The sequence below is a fragment of the Carassius gibelio genome, chromosome B1 (assembly GCF_023724105.1).
Source record: "Carassius gibelio isolate Cgi1373 ecotype wild population from Czech Republic chromosome B1, carGib1.2-hapl.c, whole genome shotgun sequence".
NCBI lineage: Eukaryota > Metazoa > Chordata > Actinopteri > Cypriniformes > Cyprinidae > Carassius > Carassius gibelio.
In genome coordinates this window covers 15571385-15577384 of record NC_068396.1, presented here as the reverse complement: position 1 = coordinate 15577384, position 6000 = coordinate 15571385, and the positions used below count along the sequence as shown (strand labels likewise).

Here is a 6000-nt window from a genome sequence, read left to right as displayed (position 1 = left end):
AACACATTACTTTTTGCACTGGAGTCATGCCAATTACTTGTGACTTGTTAATAGTGATGTTTTCATCAGCTGTTTGGTTGCACAGATACTATTTAAACTGAACTGAGCTGAATGATGGCATCACTGAATTCAGTGATGAACTGCCTTTAACTCTCCTTTTACATTATTGAAACACTGTTTTCCTAATTAATGTTATTCAGTTGCTTTGACACAGTCTTTTTTGTTTAAAGCGCTATATAAATAAAGGTGACTTGACTTGACTTGTTTGGCCTCTCATTCTGACAGCACCCATTCACTGCAAGAGGATCCACTGGTGAAAGATGTGAGTGATGTAAGTTTTTCTAAATCTGTTCCAATAAAAGACAGACATATCTATGTTGGATGGCCTGTGGGTGAGTACATTTTCAGAAAATGTTCATTTTTGAATGAACTATTCCTTTAAAAGAAATAGAGTTAAATACATTGTAGCATATGTAGTAGTGGTCAACCAATACAGTATGTGTTTTTTGACGGCAGATGCCAATGCCAATATCTTGGAAAGCAGGGTAGCGATAGCCGATATAACGCCAATATAATTTGTATTATTATTAATATTTAAGAAATTTGAAATCATTTGACAATGGATTAAAAATAAATGTGTACAATATACATACTTGTAATTTAGATGACAAAGTATTTTTCAAAAATAAATAAATATTTCATAAAAAATATAATTAAAAAGGAAGTAAACACTGTAACCAACTCAGAATTCTGGGACGTTTGTGTGCACTGGGAATTAGGGTTGGTCAGAATACCATTTTTTGAGCTTCGAAGCTTTGGTAGTAATCAACAATGAATATTCAAAGCTTTGAATTCATATTCACAAGCAGCGCGGCGCAAGAAAATACGATAGATCCTTTTATGCTGTCTAAACTGAATGTGGTGCGCACGACTGACATATTCCCAGCAGTAAACTTCTGCTGCGTTCTATTTATGACGTAATGACACAAGTTTCTAATTAATTTCAACAGTCGCTTTGTCGCATCTAGTGTAGACAGACTTTAGCTGATGCGGCGCTGTTGCTGTCATGTCGGGTGTAGACACGGTGTAATAAAGGCAGGAATCTCTGTGCGTTTGTCTGTCTGTTTGCATTTTTATTATGTTGTTCATCCAATCGACTTCACATGTGGCGGGTGTGTTGCTGTGGACCCAAGGGAGTGCAGTTTCGCATTGTGGTGCAATATGGACACGCTCAGAATGAATAAACTTTTAATAAACTACAGAACAGCACAAACTAGAAGCGTTGCGCCTCACATGGGTAGAAAATATTAATAATAATTTTAAAGCAGAACTTAAAGTTACTAAACTAAAAAATGAAAATAGTAACAAGCACCGAATAAACGAGTAAAAAGGCTATTTTGATTACCCCTTTACACTTTACAGTTAAATCTATCATACAAATACACTTACTTAAAAGGGTTTAAAATTCGACATATGTCACATTTAGTCCGAGTTATTGCGCTCCTATTTCATTGAACATTTTTGGCGTGCATGCGCATGGCCACGCACTCGTACTAAATGAAGTCTGTGGAGTTTAGTGGAGAATCGTAAAAGCAAAAGCTCATGCTCTTCTGACAGCACAATGGAAATATTTTCATAACTTTCTTAACATTTACAGGAGTATATACCTGTGAAATGTAAATTATTGCATCAAGAAAAACAGCACATCTCAAAAACATTAGACAGCGCGTTTCTGTCAGCCTCACAAGCAGCTTTTCTGTCAGAGCATCTGACGGGGTGAGCGAGAGGCACAAGCCGTTTGAACTGAAACTAAAAACTATAGGCTACTAGGAGAGAAATAAAAAGCAGAAATTATTGAAATGCAAAACAAACAAAACAATGCTCTGATTGGTTTAACTCGTGATCTTTTTCTGTTGCTTGTTTTGTATAAAGTGCATTGACAGAGGCGTCACTAGATTTTTGTGTAGTTTAGAGTGACAAATCGTTTCAGCGTAACTTAAGGTCAAAATGCGTATTTTGTGTACATGTTGGCAGGTCTGCTTTTTACACCATAAATTTAAATTTACACCATACACCATAAAGTTTTATTTTACAAGTCAACTATCAGAAATGCAGTGTAAGATACCAAAAAGAGATGTCCTCACTTGTCTCTCCAGTTCCTCTAATCTGCATTTACGGGCGTGCAGGGCTTTACTGGGAAACGCCCAGTAATATTTGGAGGTGCCCACCCTCTCAGTGTCCACCATGTTATCATCCACCAGACTCTGCAACACCTCTTTCACTGACATGGGAGCTGAAAAACAAAGATTAGACAAATTCTCTAGCAAGCATCATATCAGTGAGCATATCTTCAAAACTCAATGAGCGAGAAAATGTTCACATGCACTTTCAGGCCAGTGTTGCAGTGCAACTTAAAATTTGAGAGCTTGTACGTGCATTTTTAAACCTCCTAAAAATAAGCATTTGGTTGTCTGTGGTATTTTGAGATTGCAAAATATTAGATGATGTTTACTGCTTTGCATCACATGATTGTACAAAAATTAAATATGGCTGTATGATTTCTCACTTCTCGCTGTTCTTAAGACTGACACTGCTGTTTGTGGATAACATAGTTTTTTTTTTTTTTTTTTTTTTGTGAACTCCAAACATAGTTTACATTCCTTAATAGCTATTAAATGGTGAATACACTGGAGTTTATAGTGGACTGGTTGTTGCAAATAAGCCATTTACTTAAAAAGTTGTTTATACAGTGCACAGAAGCTTCTCCTCCATTGAAATCCATTTTAAAAAAACTGTTTCTTGTCTCCTTGCCAATGCCCTACTGTTTGTACGCTTTTTCTTAGCCGTGGATACTTGTCGTAAAAGGGATCTGAAATGTATGTGCTGATACACAGCCATTTGTTTTTTAAAGGTTGGGCCAGTTTATTTCTTTATTATTATTATTTCACCCAACAAGATGAACATTTCAGCATCATTATTAGATACTTATAAAGCTCTAGGGCAGAACATTTCTGAATTTCAGGTCAAGCAGCCTGCTTTCCTGGCTATTTATACAACTAGTCATATTGGCACCTTGTCTGGAAATCCTCTACTTTCAATCCAAATCAAACAGGCAAGGATCAGTTTTCTGATGATTACCATTACATACGCGCTATAAAAAATGTGCAGGGTCACTTAGAGCTCCCTCTATCTGTGAGACTGGCTTATCTGTGTCAGGAGCATGAACTAAAAATCACTACAGGTTGAAAAAACGTATGATTCCTTTGGATTTTGGGGCAATTTTTTCAATGTCTTTCAGCTGAAACACATCTTTCTGGAAGGGAACAATAATCATAATTAATCTTATGTATCAAAGATTATATCAAACTACTTGAGAACTGTGTCAGACATGGACACAATCACACATAAGCTGAATGGATAAGAATAAGAATCTGAAAACATGCATACTTACAGTTTCAAAAAATATTTCCATCATAAGACTTCTTTTCTCTTCCAAGCTGAGTCCTTTCTTTTTAGACTATGGAGTATAAAAGAGAAACCCTTTGTATTAATAAGATTAATACAGTTCTGTAATTTTCTGTATTAAATAAATAGCATAAAACTAATTCAGCTTTTATTATTAAATAGGCGTGGTGTTTTTATATTTTATTAACACTTCAGTATTATACATTTCAGAAAAAACTAGAGGCAAAATCTTATCTATATATATATTTTCTTATTTCGAGATTTGTTTATTTTTATTTCCACATGTATTTATTCTCATATTTAATATTCCCAGATTTATTTATTTAAACTTTTAATATATTATTTCTTTTCATACTTCTTTAATGACAGTTAGACTGCTTCATACCAAAATTAAAATATTTTAAGAGGACTTTCAGGGTGAATGACTTTAATATTATCTGATCATCTGTCATAAACACGTGTGTTAATAAAGTTGCAAACACATTCTTTTTTTTCTTTTTCTTTCTTTTTTTATGTAACTTACCGGTAACTTACCTCATGCTTGTCAGAACACATAAGAATTGTTTATTTTTTAAAAACGTATTGAAAGTTGATATATTTTATTCTATATGAAGCATTGAATTGTGGTCTGAGGACAGGGGGTTATAGAAATAATGTTGATAAATTAATTGAAAATTAAATTGTTTGTGTTAAGATCATTCCAGTGATCTTAATGCTTAGTCATCATCTTATTTGCAATAGTGTCTTTTGAACTCATTTATTATTTTCATTTAATAATGTTGTTAACTCTTGTCCACAGCCCCGTTAACATTCGTCGTAACGTATTCTCTATTCTGGCTGTAAGTTAAGTTAATAAAAATATTTTTGACAGATTTGTTTAGAGCAGAGTGTTATTGATCTTAGCAAAATCTACAATTATTCAACCTGTTTAACACATTTATGCAAACCTTAGAGTGGTTCTTTTATACAAGCGACATTGTCTAAAAACAGTAATAGAAATAAAATAATTATTAAATACAGAAATCATCTTCTCACCATGTTTGACACTTCCAGTCGAGCTTGAGTTTGGCGCGAGATGAGGAGGAAATCTCACTGCGCGTGCGTGACGCTGGAGCGCATGCGCGCACTTCATTTCTTCTCAGCTTTTAGGAAGTGGTAGATTCGCAAAAAAATATATACTTTAGTTTGGCGGAGTACTGAAATTATTCAGTATTTAGTCATTTATTTATTCAAGTTTATTAGCATTTAGTGTAGCTACTTTGTGGTCTTCATTTAATGACTGCGTTGCCATGCACCAACAACATCAGGATTGTAAGACTTAAGATTTTAAGAGAATGAAGGTCTGCCAGTAAGAGTAGTAAAAGTGGAACAAACAGAAATCCTCCCAAACGTGTCCATAGAATTCTCTCTAAGTTAACACGGATTTCGAGGAGGTTGAAGATGCTGATGTTATACCGCCCCCTCTGATATAAACTAGCTAGCACAAAACAGATTAAGTGATTTTTACAGAACAACCTGTGGATATTTACAAATTCCACTATGGAAAAACCATATTCATGATTCATGACTCAATCCTTTGCCATATATGTTACTTGTAAGACGATATATTATTTTTTGCATATAAGCTAAATACATACTCTGGGTAGAAGACATAGAATTCCCAGAGTAAAATTTGTACACAAGGAGGCTATGCAATATATATTTTATTTATAGAAACAAAAACAACATATATAAAAAAAAAAAATGTTTATATTTATATATATATATATATATATATATATATATATATATATATATATATATATATATATATATATATATATATATGTGTGTGTGTGTGTGTGTGTGTGTGTGTGTGTGTGTGTGTGTGTGTGTGTGTGTGTGTGTGTGTGTGTGTGAATATATACAAAATATTTAATATAAGGAAATCTAATATAGGCCTACAAACATTTACATATGGGGTTATTTTATTACTTTTTTGCGATATTTTCAATACTTTTACCAAAAACATTAGAACATTTTTTTTAGTTCCATTTAGTTATATTCCTGCAGTAAACTTTAAATAAATACACATTTCAGACACATTTTTGTGTTAGATAATAGTTCATCAAAAAATATCTAATACTTCTATTCTATATTAAATTTATGCTCCCCTTGTGAAAGGTAGATAAATTATTTAAAAATGTCTCATAATAATGATCAGATATTTGTGCCATCATGGGCCTGACAGCATCAGCTTCTTAATGCAAAAAAAATCTTTATTCATACTCCACCTAAACATATAGTACCAAAGTTATTTTTGTATCACCATTTTGACATGCTGTGAAAGTACATCACTGTTTTGACTGTGACAGCTGTAGCAGTGAACACACTCAAACACTTTACATTCTCTTCCTACTTCAGCCTGTTTAAAGTCTTTGAGTTTGAAGCTGCCTCTGTTTACTCAGCTCTTTTTGCGCTTCTCCCCCCCCCCCCCCCCCCCCCTCTCGTTTTTGGTTAGGTCACATACCATATAAGCAGGAATGTGTTTTCACA

General features: G+C 33.7%; 1 pseudogene; it reads right to left on the bottom strand.

The window, feature by feature from the left end:
- The window catches only part of LOC127949069 (meiotic nuclear division protein 1 homolog), a 14009-nt pseudogene extending 9487 nt beyond the window's left edge, over positions 1-4522 (bottom strand).
- Between the last annotated feature and the right edge of the window lie 1478 nt (positions 4523-6000).